Source organism: Leptonotus elevatus, chromosome 14, assembly GCF_054856555.1.
Source record: "Leptonotus elevatus isolate MCC_2025b chromosome 14, RoL_Lele_1.0, whole genome shotgun sequence".
NCBI classification, from domain to species: domain Eukaryota; kingdom Metazoa; phylum Chordata; class Actinopteri; order Syngnathiformes; family Syngnathidae; genus Leptonotus; species Leptonotus elevatus.
Genome location: NC_141252.1, coordinates 3259355 through 3279050, shown reverse-complemented (window position 1 = coordinate 3279050; position 19696 = coordinate 3259355). Strand labels below are relative to the sequence as shown.

General features: G+C 41.4%; 1 long non-coding RNA gene across 1 annotated transcript in view; it reads right to left on the bottom strand.

Moving 5' to 3' along the window:
* The window catches only part of LOC147162586 (uncharacterized), a 97265-nt gene that overhangs the window by 25068 nt on the left and 52501 nt on the right, over positions 1-19696 (bottom strand). The window contains exon 2 of the long non-coding RNA XR_015097005.1: positions 17650-17779. This is a non-coding gene — a long non-coding RNA (uncharacterized LOC147162586). The remainder of the gene's footprint in view (positions 1-17649; positions 17780-19696) is intronic.

Genomic DNA, 19696 nt, shown 5'->3' with positions numbered 1-19696 from the left:
ATATATATAAATAAATAAATATATATATATATATATATATATAAATATATAAATATATATAAATAAATATATATATATATAAATAAATAAATATATATATATATATATATAAATAAATAAATATATATATATATATATATATAAATAAATAAATATATATATATATATAAATAAATAAATAAATAAATATATATATATATATATATATATATATGTATTCATGCTGCCCCTTGTAAGACAAGATTGAAATAATATTGAAGTATTTTAAGGAAGCCAGATTTAAGACCCTTTTTTATATGAATCAGTAATTCCCACAAATACATAGAAACATCCGGGTCAGATTTAGGAGTGACTCAATAAAAAGTGGTCTTCGCAATCTGACCTTGGCTCCTCGGAGTTGAGCAATATTGATTGTAAGCCGACACCGAAACTGCAGGGCTGAGCTCATAAGTTCATGCCAGGCAACCAAACATCCGAGTTAACAAGCAGGAAAGCCGGCCAACCGGGGAAAAGTGCTCCCGGGAAGTGTCTAAGACTCTGGGCGATACCAAGAAAGCGCTTTCTACAAACCTTCCACCAGAGACTGACCTACGCCACATTGATACGAGGTCAGCGTGCCCCTCAGCGCTCTGATAATGGACAAAGCTGGCTCGCGGACAACAAACGTCCGCCGTTTGAACTATGATGCACATTGGACTCGGCTGGTGCTCAAAGAGGTGACGGGTCACTTGCGGACTGGCCCGGTAAACAACTCCTCCGTGGGGGGACGACAAAGAGGCCAACAGTCACACTCATTGATGCTTTCATGGAAAAAAGCTATGCTGCAATGGCTTATACTGGGAAGATGAAACAGACAGCTCCTCCTTCATGTCCATACTCCAGACGCCATCCACACAGCGGCACAGCTCAACTTCTGCTCACCAAAATATAGTTTATAAATCCTGAGCAGGCAACCACAAAACGTTCCTTTCTTACAAGGTGTTGTACCACGAAAAATGACAGTTTTCTGTCGACCAATCATTGGGCAGCAGTTTAAGTTGCATTAGAAGGAAATCCCGGCATACTTTCAAACAAAAATGTCAGAAAGTTATTGATGTTGCACTTTCCTAAAAAGAAAAGATTTCAGCACTGAAAAAAGTAATTTGTGTGAAAACAACAACAAATGCTGTAATTTGTTACAGCTATTTTTTTTTCTCTCGTTATATTCATGATTTGTTTGAAAGCATCATTTTCAATTTAATATAAATCAAATACATTTATTTTTCCCCAAGTCACATAATTAAAATTGATTAAAATTAATAATTTAAATCCATTTTCAGTGCTGTCAGGGACAGACAGACTGGGAACAAAATTTGACGGCGGCACATATGTTGCACGCCTTCGTAACTTTTGTCGAGGCTTTACGCCATCGGGGTTGTTTCACCGAGTTTGAAAGAAAACTTATAACCAATCACCGATCAGATGATGGAGCAATAGATCTAATTACACAACTTTTATTCTTACTCTAAGTTGACCTCCGCCGTTGGTGGGGTAGAGAGACACGAAAACTAAACCCACAAAAAAAAACTAAACCCAAAAAACCTGACTCCGATCGACCCGATCAGATCGTGTAAACTTTCTTACTTTTGTCACAAATCCTTTGCCATTATTTTGAGACTCGGCTGCCTCATCACTTCCATAACTTGACATCTGACTGATTGTTAAATATTGGCTTTTATAACTCCCCATTCAAGGGCCACGGTAAAACACTTGTTTGCACTTCCTCATCTGCATTAAAATACAGTAAAAGTTTGAACACTGTGATCCATTTCTTCCAAAGCGGCAAGAAGCTAAAGCCCGACAACAACCTCACTCGGCCATCCGAGTGATTTATTTGACGAAATGTGCGCGCCGAGGCTGCAAAGTTCATTAGCCGGTGACACAAATTCTGCGGAAGCCTCTTGGCCGTGGGGAGGTGACGATAGAGTGGGGTGGGGGGTGGGGGGGTCTACATGAAAACCAGAACGCCAACTTGGACGAGGTCAAGTCCTTAGCGCGCCATGAATCACCCAAAAATCAACAAGCACGGCCCACTCCCACCGGAGTCTTTTTCCATGATCCGAGCACGGGTGACATGGAGTGGCTTCGAAAATAGGTCATAAAACACACGGCCCAGCTATATATAAACCTCCCTGCCAAGTAACAATGTTTTGAAGACGGCGTTCGGAATGAAAGGTGAGGTCCTGCATCCTAACGTTACCTTCGCTGACTCCACGGGCCGACCCGTGCCTACGTGCACGGCGCGGGCAGACTAAACATAAACACGTCACACGAGCTTACATTCGGGGCTCGGAGGAGTGTGAAAGATCCGCGTGGGTGCTGGCGGCAACATTAACACGCTCGCAGATGTGCGGAAACGCGGCGACGACCGCGGCACTCAAGCGGTCTGACGTCAGCGATGCTGGATTGTCAAAATGGCTTTTGCCGTGACAACTGCTAAAAGTTAAGGACAAAGAATTTACAGTTTGTTGTGAGATTTGCGGTTCGCACCAACACAATGGAACAATTTACCAGTCATTTCTAATGAACTGGGCAGCACGGTAGAAGAGTGGTTAGCATGTCTGGCTCACAATTCGGAGACTTGGGATTCGAATAGGGATGCACCATAATATCGGTGGCCGATAATTATTGGCAATTATCGACTAATTTGAGGTCATACAAATAAACCAGACAATTAAGAAATCTGCTGATAATAATAGACATGCCATGTTGGCCCATCTGTTGTGGTTGTGGCTCAAGTTGTGCCCAACTCCTCAACCCCTCCCGTCTCCTATGAGAGTGTCGCATATTTGTGATGTCATAATGCGCGCGACCTCATGTTCACAGAAGACGCATCATGGCGACATGGCAGTTGCCAGTGTGGGCTTTCCTTACTGTGTCTCCCCAAAATGTTACGCTCGCAGTTTTTTGTTGCATTTTTAAAATATAAGGGTTTCGTTTTGGCAAATTTGAAGGAAAAAAATGGTTGTCTTTGAAGCAGAGATATCAATAAAGTTCAGCTTCATTGTGCTTTACACAATGTTTCAATGTATTAACATGATAGACTTATAGTAGGACTCTTAAGTAGATATTTGTACTTATCGGTTATGGACATCGGCACTTTCGAAATTATTGGTTTATCTGTATCGGTTGAAAATAGCATTATCGTGCATCCTTAGTTTCTTGGCCCAAGATGCCACAATATGGCACTAAAGCAATAGTTTTATATTAGACATGGCTATGACCCAAGCACAAAAACTGGAAATAGTTTTTCATAAAAAAATGGAGGATAATTTCCCCGAAAAAAATATCCGTGACGAGGCGAATTTGTCTTTTTCAATGCTTGATTATGTTAGCGTTTGCAGTATTCACAGATTCACCTCTTCGCCTAACCTAAACGACTCGCCGAGAAACTCACCTCCTCACATTTGTTTTTCTATCGCATTGTTGCGGCCAAAACAAAACATGTAAATGGCCTCTTTTCGTGTTACAAAGTACCACCTCAGCGTATTTTCACAGACTTAGGTTTTAAGCGTTCAGACGGAAACAATAACAGTATCGCTTTCAAATGTTTTCAGGCTCTAAAATGCCCTTGCTGTTAAAACAAACGGGCCAAACAAAACACACAGAAGGTCCCTTCAGAGTTCCAAAGAAACATCCCAGTGTATCTTCACAGACGTTTCCGGCTTTCAAACAATAACGATAATTGGTGTTGTTTCCTAAATCCACCAGTTTCAATCCTGTTTTCAAATTATTTAAGGCTCCAAAATGGCCTTGTCGTAAAAATGAAGTGAAAAACATGCAATTGACGTTTACTTGCCGTCTGTTTTTCGGTAAAATTCCCGTTTGTGAAAGATTCGGAAAAACCTGTTTACATGTGTGAGAAGACGAGTCACTCTGTCTACCTAGCTAGCTTCCATGGTGCTCGTTTACCTGCTAAGGAGCTAGCTAACATCGAGTTTTTACTTTCTGGACCTGGATTTGCCACCTCTGTCCGCATGCGCATTTTTTAAAAAAGTGTTTGGCTTCTACTCTGAGAAAATCCTTGAATACACCTTTAGTGTCTACCTAACATTCGAAAGAGTCATCCCACTATTTTCATATTTACAGTTACAGTGTTTATAACATTATTATATTCAAATGTTTGTGTTATCAGGGTCCAAAATACCATTGTTGTGCAAATGATTTGGCCTAAAAAGATACAAACAACACAAGAACCATCCAAGTGTATTTTCTCGGGCATTTTTATCTTCCAGACAATAACAATGATGTTATTTTCAAAAATGTATGACTCGTGTTCAAATGTTTTTAGGCTCCAAAATGAGGTGAAAATGTCCACTTAGCTTTACAAAGTAGCATTCCAATTCCCCCGTGCAATCTTTACATCAGTCCGAAGAGCATCGGAAAGACAGGAAGCTGCACCCTCCACTAACATCCTCCCTATAACCTGGCTCACATCTTTCCTATGATCACACATACAAGAACACTTTCATGCCTTTTCTTATCGAGACATTTTTGCAAAATTTCTGTGATACGCATGCGACCGAATGAAATTAGCATCTCAAAACGCTCATCTTTGTCTCATCCGCCGCCAGAATCCTGCGCCTTCTTCCCGGCTTTGAAAAGCCCAGCGTTCCCACTTCACCCCCTCCCAATGCTTCATCCATACTACCCCCCCCCCCCCCAACCTTCCCCCCGCCCCTGCTCTGAAGGCCTTCATATTCCGGGCCCTCTTGCTGACAGCTGGCTCTGATTATGGCTGTGAAAAATGGGGCAGTCACGCCAACAATCCTCCCACCCCCACCCCACCTCTCTCCAACTCCACAGCATTCCTGCAGCATGACTCCGCACTTTCTCTTGACTGGTGCTGCATGGGCCCGTCGCTACCCCCCACGCTAACACTGTCTTTCCTCAGCTGTCCCGTCCTCGAAAACAAGCGCAGAAGTTTATACTTGTGTCCACCGACCGACCGATGTTTTGGCAGGTTTTGCCGTCATGAATTATAAGAAGGCGTTGGGTTCTATTCGCACCCGCAGCGCTTTGCCAAACTTCCCGCCTCGATGGCAACCCGGTGCCCCGCGTCTTGTTCTCTAGAAAACGGGGCGAGCGTGTCCAGAGAACATAAATGAAACTAATTCTGCCCAACATAAAACACAAGTTGGATGGAAACTCGCGCTGTTCATTAGCGCTAGTGAGGGTGAGGGATGAATAAACAGGGTGCTTGAGAACTATAAAGCTAACAATAACATCCAGTGAAAATAAATGTACTGTATAGCTTACATTTAAAGTCTTTGTCAGCAGTTTTTCTTTTCACCACTCGGGCTGTGATTGGTTGTTTGGTAAATATCCTGCCACAGGTGCTAGCTAGCTAGCTCCCTAGTTAGCTCCCATGGTGCTCGTTAAACTGGTAGGGCGCTAGCTGGCTAGCTAGCATCAGGGGCTAAATCCAAACTGTGGCAGGGTTTTTACTTTCAAGTGTTAGCTAGTTAGCTCCTTAGCTAGCTCCCATGGTGCTCGTTTACCTGCTAGGAAGCTAGCTAGCTAGCTAGCATCGGGGGGCTATTTTCTGGACCTGGATTTGCCACCTCTGGTCATCAGGGGTAGGTTTGCGATTGGTTGCTGATTGAACCTGTCGACTGAGGGTGCGATTGGTTGTTCTGAGATCTTGTTGATAGCGAGTGTGATTGATAATTTGGTGCAGTTTGGTGAACATGACAATGGGGGGCACCGGGCCCGCAGGTCAAGGGTTCAATCAGTTGTACATCAAACTTATCAACGGTAGGTGTGATTGACAAATAATGAGTCTGCTCGCATATTCCAATCCTCGACCAATCAGCAGTCAACAATTGTATACGTCATGTGTGTAACGGAATTGAGTTATGGTTGATTGACCTTGATGGAGGTCGCTATATGCACACAAAAGCTGTAAATTAAAAGATTGAATTGAATGTACTTTACACTCATCAACTCCAATATTAGCTTAACTGCATGCTTGTTTCCAAAAATACCGCCCCTGAGGGCCGCCAGTAATTTTCCGACATTCTCGATCCTGTCTGGCGTATCCAAAACGGCGGCGCTAATCCCGCCGTCTAACAGGGAGTGGAGAAGTTCGTGGGGCCAGCAGATGCCCGGTGTCGGGTTGCATAAACAAGATGGAAGCTTTTCATCATCCATCATGTTGACGAGCAGACCTCGATGTTACCTCAGCGCAGATGAGTCACGGCTGCGCTCCATCTGTGTCTCCACCACTGTGTAAGCGTAGAATTTCACCGTTGTGAATGTTTTATGTTTTTCTGGTTATTACCGTCATGGTTGACAATTTCCTGTTCATAATTCCACTTTTGTTTTGTGTTTTGATTTTTTGCAAAAATGTGCTACATGCAGTGTTTATCGGCTAACTTATTGACGGGGCAATAGTTTCGTCTCCCATCTGTGAGGTTGTGGGTTTGATCCTCACCCGTGGTGGCCGTGTTGAGGTGTCCTCGAGCAAGACGTTGAACCCCGATTTGATCCCAGTGGACCTGGCAGTTCCCTGAGTGGCAGCGGTCGACCATGCGTGTGCGTGAATGGGCGAAGGAGGCATTGTAAAGCGCTTTGGGCACCATGTGGTGTAGAAGAGAAGAACCAGCCTCAAAAAAGAGAAAGGAAATTTTTTCAGGGCGCTTTGAGCAATGTGTCATAACGGGACCGAAACATCGTCTGGGAGGCCGCGTACTGTACTGTTATCACCCGTGGGCATGCGTACACGGAGATACAGTCGTAGTCTGTATTTAAATGAGCTGCCACGCAGTGAGTCATGCGGCGTGAACTCCGCCCACGGTGGAACCTCCGCACCTACACTACAGCTCTTTGTCTCACCCTCCTGTGTTACCCGGTCACTTCGGAACAGTCGGCATGATTCTTGTGTGCGCGTATATATAGCGCAGTATGTGTTTGAAGCAGGTGAATTCCCAGGCGAGGATGGTGGCTGACATTTAATGGAAAACTAGTTATTCGCGGTGGACCAATTTGCAAAAATGTGTGAATAATAATGCTGATAATTGCATATATTAACAGTTTCAGCCTAAACAAGCCACAATGTATGATCCCCAAAACCTTAATATCATCTTAGGTCTCAAGTTGCAACATCAACCGATAAAATAAATGGCCCACACAAAGTAAAGTAAAAATCCAAATTACTACTTTCCTATTATCATTGCTTTGTTTTTGACTCAGTGATACATACAGGATGTTAGTCATATTTTGAAATACAGTGCATAAACGACTATCTTTAGTTGGGCACCAATTGTACCTTAAATGCAGGATGAACAGAGGTGGCAAATCCAGGTCCAGAAAGCCACAATTTGGCTTTAGCCCCTGATGCTAGCTAGCAGGTAAACGAGCACCATGGGAGCTAGCTAGCTAGCACCTGAAAGGAAAAACCGTGCCACAGTTTGGCTTTAACACCTAATGCTAGCTAGCTAGCTAGCTTCCTAGCAGCTTAACTAGGGTGACCACATTTTTGGGAGGACAGACAATTTTCTTACATCCTGTTCGGGCATCCGGGTTTTTTATAAGTAAGTAAAAACCATACCACACTTTGGCTTTAGTCCCTAATGCTAGATAGCTATCTAGCTAGCTCCCTAGCATGTAAACGAGTACCATGGGAGCTAGCTAGGGAGCTAGCAAGCGAGCACCTGGGGCTAAAGCCAAAGTGTGGCAAGCTTTTTACTTTCTGGACTTGGATTTGCCACCTCTGAGGATGAAAGGAAGAAAAAAGGGTAAGGAGGAGGAGGTAAGAAAAGAACAAAAAAGAAATACGGGCAGCAGAAGGGAGCAAGGAGTAGGACGTACGAGAAAATCTCAAGGACCCAGGCATGAAATTGAGGAGGGTGTCTGCCATTTTGTTTTTTTTTCAATTCCACAGTTTGTATTACTCCTACTGGAAAAGTCAGACAAAGGAGCCCCAACTGGAAGTTGTTTCCCAAAAAGCTGGGCGATGCTTAATTGTGACGCTTTTTTGCCGATGGCCTCTCATTTGGCATGACGACAAAGTTTATTGATCAGTTCAGGGATTTGTCATTGATTTTACAGCTGCAAAACCACAAACAAATTCCATATTGAAGGACCTCATGATTTTTTCAAAAACATCTGTTTAGCCTTCCCACAGGCTTTCATATCACTTTAATAACGCTCTTACGTTAGTAAATCATCTGTGGTTTAAACCTAGCTCTTGCTGAAGATTAGGTTTTGCCTTTTCCTGTTTGTCCTGGCATTTCATTGCTGAGGGGATCTGTGCTAATTTTGCAAGGGCACCATGAATTTTTTTTTTTGCTTTTGTAGGGGGTATGTGGATTTTTATTATTTATTATTATTATTAGGTAAGCAACATAAAAAACATTAGGAACTGCTGCTTCAAATTGGGTTGAGGGCGAAAGAGGAAGACGGGATTGGTTGGCAGTGATTTGACCTTGCGGCTTTGGGCTGGTAGACTCTTTGGTAAGCGTGCCATTGTTTACGAGCAAGGTTTGGGTTGAAGGGCTACAATAAAAACGGTCATTTCTGGGAAACCCATTGATTTTTTTTTTATTGGCCTTTGTAGAACCTATAAGAAGTTTTGGAGAGAAAAAAAGTGACATAAGGAGGGAAAAGCCAAACCAGAGAACGTTTAATAAGCGTAAAGAAGTGTTTCCATATTCTGTGTGATTTGTGACATTAATAGTGCTGACTGGAATTGAACACTGGTGTATGTTTAGGACGCATGCGGTACATCAAATGCACAGTTTCTGTGTTCATGCTTCTGTTCACCCCCCCCCCCCCCCCCATTAACAGCCTCCCTCATTCTCAGTTACCACTCTTGACTGACATATCCGATCATAACACTTGTTCTCAATTAAAAGTTATTTTTTAGCAGTTGACAAAAACACCGTCGCTGTTTTATAGTGATGAATTAGTATTGCATTGGTAACATGCCGGTCCTGTCATTTTAAGGGCTCGGAAGAACATAATTAAGAACATGGGCTGAGAAAAGTTGCGCCCCATCTGTCTGAATCAGAATTTGGCGGTCCGTAAAGGACGAGAATTCCTTTCAGCGCAGTAATCTTTTCATCATTTTTTAGCACAATGCGTCACAACTAATTCACAGACTCTCATATCCCAAAATTCCTTGCACACCACTGATCATATGTGATAACAATTTCAATAAAGCATTGGGTTTTCGAGATAGGTTAAACCCAAGGTCGTGAAAAAATCTGTGGCATGAAGGGGAGGTCACCTGCTTCAGACACTAACAATACTTGAGCTGGTGTCGGTTTAAGAGTAGAACACGATTCCAAAAGTTTCTCACAACCGGCAAGTGCTTCATCCAGTCCAACGATATCACAGTTGTATTATTTAATTTCTATGACACACTCCGCTGATGTTTTGGTAAACAAACAAAATCCAGAAAGTGAAGTCTGTGATGAAGTCAGTCCTGGAAAATGTCGTGAGAGCACGTTTTTCGGAGGAAATTACTCCGCCGTTTGCCTTCATCTCTATTCACCGGCCAGAGTTTTTTCTCATTTCCTGATTGTTCTTCGCTGAACAGAAAACTGGTGCACTTTCAATTGGTGGAATTCTGGGAGCAGACGAGGGAACCTTGAGATCAGATATTCCCGAACTGTAGGCTATTCATGGCAGGTGAACACAAATAAGATGCCCTCCATACAAAATTAGGAGGGGAAAAAAGAAAAACCCTGATGTCAAAAACAAAGCAACCCACGACAATCTCAGACGGAAGTGTCTCGGGTTTGTGCATTTATCTGTTTTGTTTTTGTCACGGCGGCCTCTATTAAAGCCTGGTGTTTTCGCAGTGCTCCTTCTGAAGACTTGTAGTCATCGTGTCATGTTAGTCCCAGAGGACGTGGGGGGTTAGTGCGAGGGGGAGAATGTGGGTAAACGATACAGCGGCGATTAATTGCCCACACGGGCGGCCGCAACGTTGTTAGTGGTCAACCGCCGTGCGTTCTTGCCGACAGCGTTCCCACGATCCTCTCCAAACCTGCCGATCCCCTCGAACCCCTCCTGTTTCCTTACTGGGTGGGCGTCGAGATGCCATAAACGCTACCAGAGCTCAACAATGGTTATGTCAGTGTTCAACAGAGTTGGAGGGGGGGGGGGGGATTTGGAGTCACATGACTTAACTCAAGTCAGACTTAAGTTGCCAATTTTAGGAGTTGGGACTTGATATGTTCATGTTCAACAAAAAGGGATTAATTTCCAAAAGAACAACCAAAAGGCATACGAGGAAGGTAGAAAAAAATTCTCAATTAACAAAAGACCAAAAAGTCTGTTTGCAAAGTAACAAACAAAACACACGGGCAAGGACAGGACGACTGGCATAGACTCTGTGACACAAACAAATGATCCAACAAAGAATCCAGGGAAAGAGAGAACTAAATAGGAGCAAACGAACGAGACAATGACAAACACCTGGACATGACACAATGGGCAGGGAGTTCCGATTGGAAGACACAAGGGGACCGGTATGACGGGCACAATGACAAGGAGACCAAAAGAAAACCAAACTATCCAAACAAAAAGGACAAAGCAACAAGACTAACCAAACCATAATAGGACTTGCTTGGGGGGGATTGGAGTCACATGACTTGACTCAAGTCAGATTTAAGTCGCCAATTTGAGGACTTGAGACTTGCTCGGTTAAAACTTAAACTTGACTTGACTGTGACTTGCTTTTCAGGAGACTCCAATTGCCTCCGACTTGGACAACATGACTTGAACAGGTAAGCTACGTTCATGTCATAATTTAGCACACTGATTTAGCTGGTCAAACATTAAGCCAGGTTTACCTGCTAGGGAACTAGCTAGCTAGCATTAGGGGCTAAAGCCAAACTGTGGCAGGGTTTTTACTTTCAAGTGCTAGCTAGCTAGTTCTCTAGCTAGCTGCAATGGTGCTTGTTTACCTGCTAGGGAACTAGCTAGCTAGGGGCATCAGGGGCTAAAGCCAAACTGTGGCAGGGTTTTTACTTTCTGGACCTGGATTTGTCATCTCTCATGTACGAAGGCTGGTTTAAGAACCATTTAAGTGGCTAATGTCTTGACTTACAGATGAGTCTCAGTATTGTGGAAAATTGTACACTGTGTTTCCCAACCCTCATCGGTACTGTTGAGCTACCAAAACAAAAAGATGATACTTAGAGTCCAAAACCCAAATGTTGTCAAGTCCAGTCCAACCCGCCTCTCGCTTGTTTGTGCTGCCTCCGCTGGGAACCGGCCAGACCTGAGCGTTGGACCAGGTGTCTGGGCCATGCGGCGGATGCTGAAAGGGGATAGTCCCTGACTCCTCGCTCCACACGGGAGATAATCAATGGTCTTTGTGCGACGTCCGAACAGTGGAGTGCTTTCTAAAAGAAATCCGGCCCTGTCCATCTGTCTCCGATTCTCCCAGACCTCACAACCGGCCCTGTGTGGTCACTGTGGGATTTGAGTTACACGTGAGTCGGACACATGGACCGGACTCCCCTGACCACGTTATCACCACATCTTTTCGACAATGATGGATGTCCCTGGCAAAAGGTGTTGCTGTACACGCTCTTCACTGCTCGCATCCCCAAAAAACACACCGCAGCTTGAAAAAATCTGGAGTCTTACCCACCCTTAAAGCAGAGGTGGCCAAGTTCGGTTCTGGAGAGCCCCTATCCTGCAGCATCCCTCCCTATCTAATGTCCGGCTCATCAGCACGCTTTGCAGAAGCCTGATAACGATCCTGATCACGAATCGGGTGTGTTCGTGGAGAGAAACATGGAAAACAGGTCGGATAGTGGCTCCCGAGGACCGAACTTGGCCACCCCTGCCTGAAAGACCCGCACACCACATTTTGTGAATACCAGGTCTAAAGAACAGATTTCAATCAACCTTTCTCAAAATGTTACCATAGCACACTTCTTTCCACATCCTCACAGAGTTGGTGCACCCGACACCTCCCAAGTCAAGTCAAGTCACCTCTCAACTGCAAAAAAGTTTTTTTGGGAGTCCCTGGTCTAAAGATCTTAGATCAGCTTTCTCCAAACTTTTAACAGTACGCCTCCCTTTCAACATCGTACAGAGCTGGCGCACCCCCTCTACCTGGGACACTTGCCCCAAAAAATTCTACCTACTTTGAGTTTGACAAAGATTTTTTTTGAAGCATGGATTTTGATCAGCCTTTCTCAAACCTTTAAAGCCCAGCACGCCCTTCTACTTCCCAACAGATTTGGCGCACCCCCTTCTCCCCTCATGCACACTCTTAGAAAATGTTTGTCCCATTACCATGTCGACTTTTTTTCTCTTCATTTATTTGAGTGACGTCGGGTTAAAAAGAAACAAAACAATGACAACAAAAATTCGGGTTAACGTATAAAAATCCTACCCCTTATTTTCCACTATTTGTTAATACATTTCTCGTACCTCAAACAAAATATACCGGTGCAATATTTTGCCTAATCACTATAACAACTTACAGCAAACCAATCACAATTTGTCATAATTATATAAAATTAATCATGTGCAAGAAAAAGTTCTTCTAAAGATAACATATTTCCTTCATCACTGCGGCCAAATGTGTCAAATCAGCCTATTTGCTGTTGCTGTACTGGGGGAGGATTTCGAAAGACAAACTCTGCTCACATGCTGGGGAAAAAAGGAGGAAGTTATACAAACATAACTTTTAATAGGAGAAGAAGTAACGCTGAACGAATCCATCGGCAGCGTCTTGTTTGCGTGAAGACGATGTTCCGGTTCATATCGCCGCATCGCATTCGTCAACATGGTCATTAACCGCCAAGTATATTTTATCTTCCGCGGGGCCGTATTTCTTCTTTAAGATGCTCTTTAATGAGCCTGCGGTTTCCCTAAAGTGGGATTTGGTGCGGCGCAATTTGGAGATGACCGCGCCGCCAGTGTTTGCGCTTGATAAGCGTGCGTGCGTGCGTGCGTGCGTGCGTCACGCAGGGCCGCTAATTAACCGTGTCGTCGTTATGCAACGAGTCACAGAAACGCCACTTTGAACCGCGTGTTTAATCTGGGATGTCGTCCGCTATTTATGAGCGTCTAAACCAGGGGTGGGCAAAGTATGGCCAGTGGGCTCCCTTCTTTCGTCTCTGAGTATTTATTCAACTCAACTTTATTTATGCAGCACTTTAAAAACAACCATCGGCACATGTAAAATTCAGTCATGCAATAAAACTAAATAGATAAGTAAGTAAATTAGTCTATATAATAATAATATATCATATGATAAATATCAATAAAAATACAGCAGGCACCATAAAACACTAAAACATTTCCATGATCTGAAGTCTTGTAATATGTGTTGCATTAACTTTAATTAAATTGAATTATAACTAATTTAATTACTTCTTTGTTTAAACGTAAGTTTCTAAAAAGGTATGGAAACTGGTTTAGACAAACACGAGACACTGTGAGCACTTCAAGAGTGTAAAGAGACGCCTCACAGGCAGAAAGCTGCCCTCTGTTGACTATCAGGCGCAAGGACAGCCAGGTGTTTCCGCTTCAACCCCCCCCCCCCCTCCCTCGACCCCACTCCCCCAGTGTGTTTCTTTCATCTCCTGCTTGCACAGATAAAAACCCTGTCATCCCACTGCCGTCATTTATCAGCGACCTCAGGCCGAGTCCTCCTCGCAAATGGCAGCAGGTCCGACTGAAAGCAAGCAGTGAGACAACGAGACGCTGTCCTGGCTGCTCAGTACAATATGATTGGTAGGGACAGAAAATGCGTGAACGGCAAAAGCTGGATTTTGCTGGACTGGTCGTTTAAGGCCAATAAGTTAAAAACACAAATCTGGATGGCGAGAGTGAGTCCGATTAGCGCGTCCAATTGATGCCATGCTCCAGAAAATCTTAAAGGCTATGAAAAAACACATTAATTAGGAGATTGTTAGCGTAACCATAGCACAAGTAAGAGCTATTAAGTAAGGGTGTTTTTTTTTCATACATTGCAGGAAATAAAGGTTGACGTTTTGCAAGAAAATATGTGAAAATGTCCTTCTTTTTTTTTTAAATAACTAACTAATATAGAATATTGTGAGAAATTTTTCATAATTTTAATGCAAATTTTATATAACTGAATAATGTTGAAAAAATTATGCAGTTAGAATTTTTTTTAAAAACATTACAAGAAAACTTTTTTTTTAATCCAAAAAGAAAATTAAATTTAAATATTATACAGGAAAGTTTCATTAAAAAAAACAACTTTAATAATTAATGTCAAAATTAGGACTGCAATTAATGAATCGTTTCATCTCCATTATTTTGTTGATTAATTGATCAATTGCATTTTAACAATAAAACCCTATTTCCAAGTGAGCCCATGTTTTTGAATGGCAATGTATATTATGCTCGAGCTGCAACTAATGATTATTTCAATAATCGATTAGTCTGTTGATTATTTTTTCAATTAATCAATCAAAATAAAACCGTTTTTTTTATTTCAATAATTTTATTTAAAAACAATACATAAATTTGACAAAATTAAACAAAAATCAATAATGATTCAGTTCCTGGTTCCATAACTTGTCAGAAAATTGGCAAACACTGTGATAATTGTTTCCGAATGTCAAAGGCGATCTTTGCACATTTTAAAAAGGACTAACATAATCAGTCTGCTTTCATGGAGAACTACAGAAATCTGAGACTATTTACTGTCGAGAGCCTGAAATTCTGAGGATTTGGACCATTTTAAATTGAACAAGGTCTCCAAATGATTCATCCATTATTAGAAAATATTTGATTAATTTCATGATCGATTAGTTGTCGATTAATCGTTGCACCACTAGTAAAAAAAAAGTACAAAAAAGGTAAATTTCCAGAAATATATTCTGAGAAAACCCAATACATAAAACAATATGTTAAAATAACTCATTTAAGGCAAAATATTAAATGACAATTTTATAATAAAATATGTTCATGTTCATAAAATTTGTATGTAAGACCCGCCCCTTTTTTTTTTTTTTTTCATATTAAGGATCCTCAATCAAATGACAACTATAATATTGTAGCGTTATTATCTCAATATTCCTACTTTTCATTATTATAAGGCTGCACCCCCAACCCCACCCCGGAAAATGAGATGATTCTTTCTTCATGTTACAAGATTTGCAATATTCCGACTTTATTCTTTGAATCTTATAACTTCCTCATGCAATTTCAAACAACATGTCTTTTCACTGTGGCCCTAATCCTCCTTCATATTGTAAGTCTGGAAATTTTTTTCTTTATTAATGACAGTAGTCGTCAATCATCACAAGTTTTGCCTTGCAGCATCCCACAAATCGATTTGCCACAGAGTAGTCGGATTTTGCTCAAACTTTCTCAAGTCTGAACGCGCCGATTTTGTTGTGCGTCAATGCACTTTTGGAAATCGGCCATCTTCGCAAAGAGGACATCTGACGCAATCCCTTAATAGAGATTGTTTTTCTTTTCTTCCCCCCCACCCCCTTTTTAGTCAGGAAACAGGTGCCTCCTCCGAAACCTCCGGAGGCAGTCCCAGAGAATCGAGAAGGCACGACACAACATGGCGGAATAATTAGTGATTCCGAAAAAAACCTAACTTCATAAATAGTCCGTCCTTTTTTTCCGTAAAATTAGGACTTGTCCTTTGCCTTATTACAAATTTTATTTCTCATAATTAAAAATTAAAAACAATATTTTAAAAATACAAATATATATTCTCATATGAAAATTAGCATTTTTTTATTATTAAGTATGTTATTATTGTAGTTTTACTTGTTTTATTTTGTGTAATATCAAGATAGATATCAGTCTTGTCATATGACTTTTTTTCTTCAAAAAATACACTATTATACTGTATTATATTACTATTATAATAATATTTTTGATCACGCTAAGACTATTCTTATTATAGTGATAATTAAAAAAATTATAACTTTATTGTCTTTATAAAATTGGAATTTTTTCTCATAATACTACAAGTTCAATCTTAAGATTGTGATCGTAAAAACAAAACAAAAACGGCTTTTATTTCTCGTACTATTAGGACTTTATTTGCATAATACAGTGTTATGATTTTTTTTTATATTTATATTTTTTATATTTGAAATAACACCTGAACTGCCATCTGTCAAAAGTGGGATTCGAACCATCGCCTCCTGTTCACCGGTCAAAGCTCCGCTGCACTAGTTGAAGAGTTGTCCAAACGGGGTTCGAACCGAGGCCTTCCAGTGCGGCAGGCAATTGCTCAAACAAATGCTGTGCAAAGTGAAGAGGCCGGACGCCGCCCAATCAACGGGCGAGCGGGCCTTTGAAGCGCAGACGTGATTTCCAGCAAGACCGTCGTCTTCCAAAGCACTTCAGGGCCTTTTGTAAAACCTTTTCGTATGGTAAAGATCACACAGGCGTGCGCATGCACGCACAGCAAGCAAGCTTAGCTTCCCCCTAAAAAGTTATATATGTTGAGAATTAGCGGCAGAGGTGGCAAATCCATGTGCAGAAAGTAAAAAGCCTGCCACCGTTTGGCTTAAGCCCCAGGTGCTAGCTAGCTAGCTCCCTTGCTAACTCCCATGGTGCTCATTTACCTTTTAGGGAGCTAGCTCGCTAGCTAGCTAGCATAAGGAGCTACAGCCAAACTGTGGCAGGGTTTTTATTTTCAGGTGCTAGCTAACTAGCTAGCTCCATAGTTAGCTTCCATGGTGCTCGTTTATCTGCTAGGGAGCTAGCTAGCTAGCATCAGGGGCTAAAGCCAAACTGTGGCAGGGTTTTTACTTTCTGGACCTGGATTTGCTACCTCTGATTAGTCTTATTATTACATATTCATAATATAAAGGATCATCAAGCCTATCAGCTCATCGGACTGTATTTCACTATTTGAACTTTTATATTTCGAGTCGACGGGCGACATTCCCCTACTGGCGCACAGGAAATGAAAGACTGGAAATGACACGGCCCCTTCTGTCCTGTTTGTAAAAAGTAAAAAGCGTCAGGCGATTACGATTTTGCACACGACTGCAATAGTTAACTCACGATTAATCACACATTTTATATCTGTTCTAAATGTACAATAAAAGCAGAAAATAGCCATTTAATAAGTCAATAGATATTTTGCAATATACTTTTCAAAACAAAATAAACTTACTCCCCCCCTCCCCTTTATAGTATATTTAAATATATTTTTAAATACAAAAGCAAAAGTAATTTTTCTCAAGTCAAAATGCAGCACGACAAGAAAAAAAGTTGTCCCCCCCAGAAACAAAGTTGCAAGCTTGCATTTGGTCGTCTTATGGAAATGAAGGAAGGATTTTGGAAGGGGGGCTGGGGGAGGAAAACAAAGTCCACAAAGCTCTCGTCCCCCTCCCCTGCGTGGCTCCCGTGCAGGCAAAGAAAAGGGAATGTTTTGCCCTCCACAGACACCCCACCCCTCCTTGCTCACCTCCCCTGGCCAGTCCCGCGTAGTCATAAACGTCCCTCATAAATCTCCCCTCCCCCCAGCTATGACATCCTCAGAACCCCCCCACCGTTTTTCTGTGCTGTAACTAAATCCTGACATTGACTCTGCACATGGCCGCTGGCTGCTCCGTCAAAGAGGTGGGGAGCGTGATGGGTGGGGGCGGACCGCCGTACAATTGTGTAGGTTTCACTCACGGTGTTGGCGTCCTTTATTCGAAGTGTTGTTGTGTGACTGTGGTTGAATCAGGTGACCTCACTCAGGTATCAGGTTGTCCTCCCTGATGGAATGACATCCACGTCACGTGGCGGCAAGGACGCAAAATGCCTGCAGGGAGGGAAAAAATAAGATTTAAAAAAATAACTTTCTTGTAAGACTGCTACTTTTTCATTGTTTTTTTTTTTCAACAGGTTTTTTTTTGTTTTCTTTGTTTAACCAGAAGACAAATGTAAATAAATAATGCATTTTATTATAGGCTAAATTAATCAAAAAATTACAACTTTATTCTTGTAATATTTTAAATTTCTTAAAATAAAATAAAAAGAAAGAAAAAAAAGATTGTATTCATGTGAGAATATTTTTCTAGAATGAAATATGACAAAACCATTCTTGAAATACTTTATCATTATTACTTGCTCTAGTTTATGTACATTGGCCACTAATTTCCAAGAATCTTTATTCCTAAAAACAAACTTTTTGTTTTGTCATATTGGAACTTATTTAGAAAAGGGGAAAAATTAGGGGTTTGACCCCAGGAAACTTTTATTATTATTTTGTTTTTACATAGTAGTATAACATGTACTTGCACATCCACGACAGTAGGTGGCAGTGGCGCTCTCATTGTCAGGAGTATTAGCTCACCTGCAGAGGTGTATTTACAACAATTTTATAGACAAATGACACTATTTACAGTCACAGCGAAGGGTTGGGGAGTGGGGCGGCGTGAAATATTTTCTTCTTCCTTATACAAGCAAGTCAATGTAACGCAAAAGTTTGGAATCAAGGTTGTATTTTCTCATGCCTGCTGTTGCCGACTATTGGTCTTTGCTCAAATAGCATGATTTGATCAAGTCTCTTGCTGATATCGGATCGGATCGATATTGGCATCGGACAGTAGTCTAGGGTGCAATATCGATAATATATCGGAAGTGCAAAAAGTTGTAGGCTATCGGGAAGGAGGGGAAATGTGAAATAGAGAAGTTGGGAAGCCGTTACCGCCAACTGGCTTGGCTGGAAAGTCCCTGCAGTGATGTTAGAGTCCAGCAATTAAGAGTAAATTAATTACAGAGAGAGCGCAGTGAGTGGCTGACGAGGGGAGGAGAACCACTATGGCTTCCCACACAAGAGTAAACAACAGCTAAAGCTCACGATAAATCCATTATTTGCGCCAAATATGTGCTTTTATTTAACCAGTTACTCACTCTTAAGTTTCTTACAAGAGCTGCTTGGCTTACTTGATTACTGAAATACGCCCCCCAAAAATGTGGCTTGTTGAAGTTCGGCAAATAAGTTTGTTTGCAACAAAAAAAAAACAGGAGGTAGAACAAAATGAGAGGTAAACGCAACCTAATATGGAAAAACTACCTTGGCATGGTAAAAGGCTTTAAAACATGCTTTATAAAAAAAAACACTTCTTTGCAAAGTTATATTCACAAGATGGTATTATAGTAGTTTAGGCTAGTATTTGTCTCAGGTGATACAGTATGGTGGCCGATTATAGACTACATGCAATATATAATATATATATATAATATTTGTTAAGCATAATCAAATTACAATGGTAAATGCACTGATCTTGTATGATCATTCACATACAATAAACTGACAAAGTTACTAACGCATATAGAAGAAAACAAGAAGAGGTCGAGAGATGTTAAATAAAAACATTAAAAAGGGAAAACAAAGCAACAATCTTGACTGCTTTCAGGTTTTTGGAGTCTAAAATTGTGTTCATGTACTGTTTGAGTTCTGCCTAAAAAAATAAGAGAGGTTTTGAGTTACTGAAATTGGATTTGTAAATGTTTTTTTTTCTACAATTATTATTAGATTTATATTAAGATTCCACAATCAGTTCCGTACAAACAGGAAGTGGAAGAAAAAAGGAGGGGGGGGGGAGAGTTGCGAGAGTTGTACGGCAACTACTCTCAGACAAACTATAATAGCACAATAATTGCATTGCCCTCAGTTATAAACGTAACACTGTTATTTCAAAAGTTAGAGGTAGGGGAGAGAGAATCCTCATTA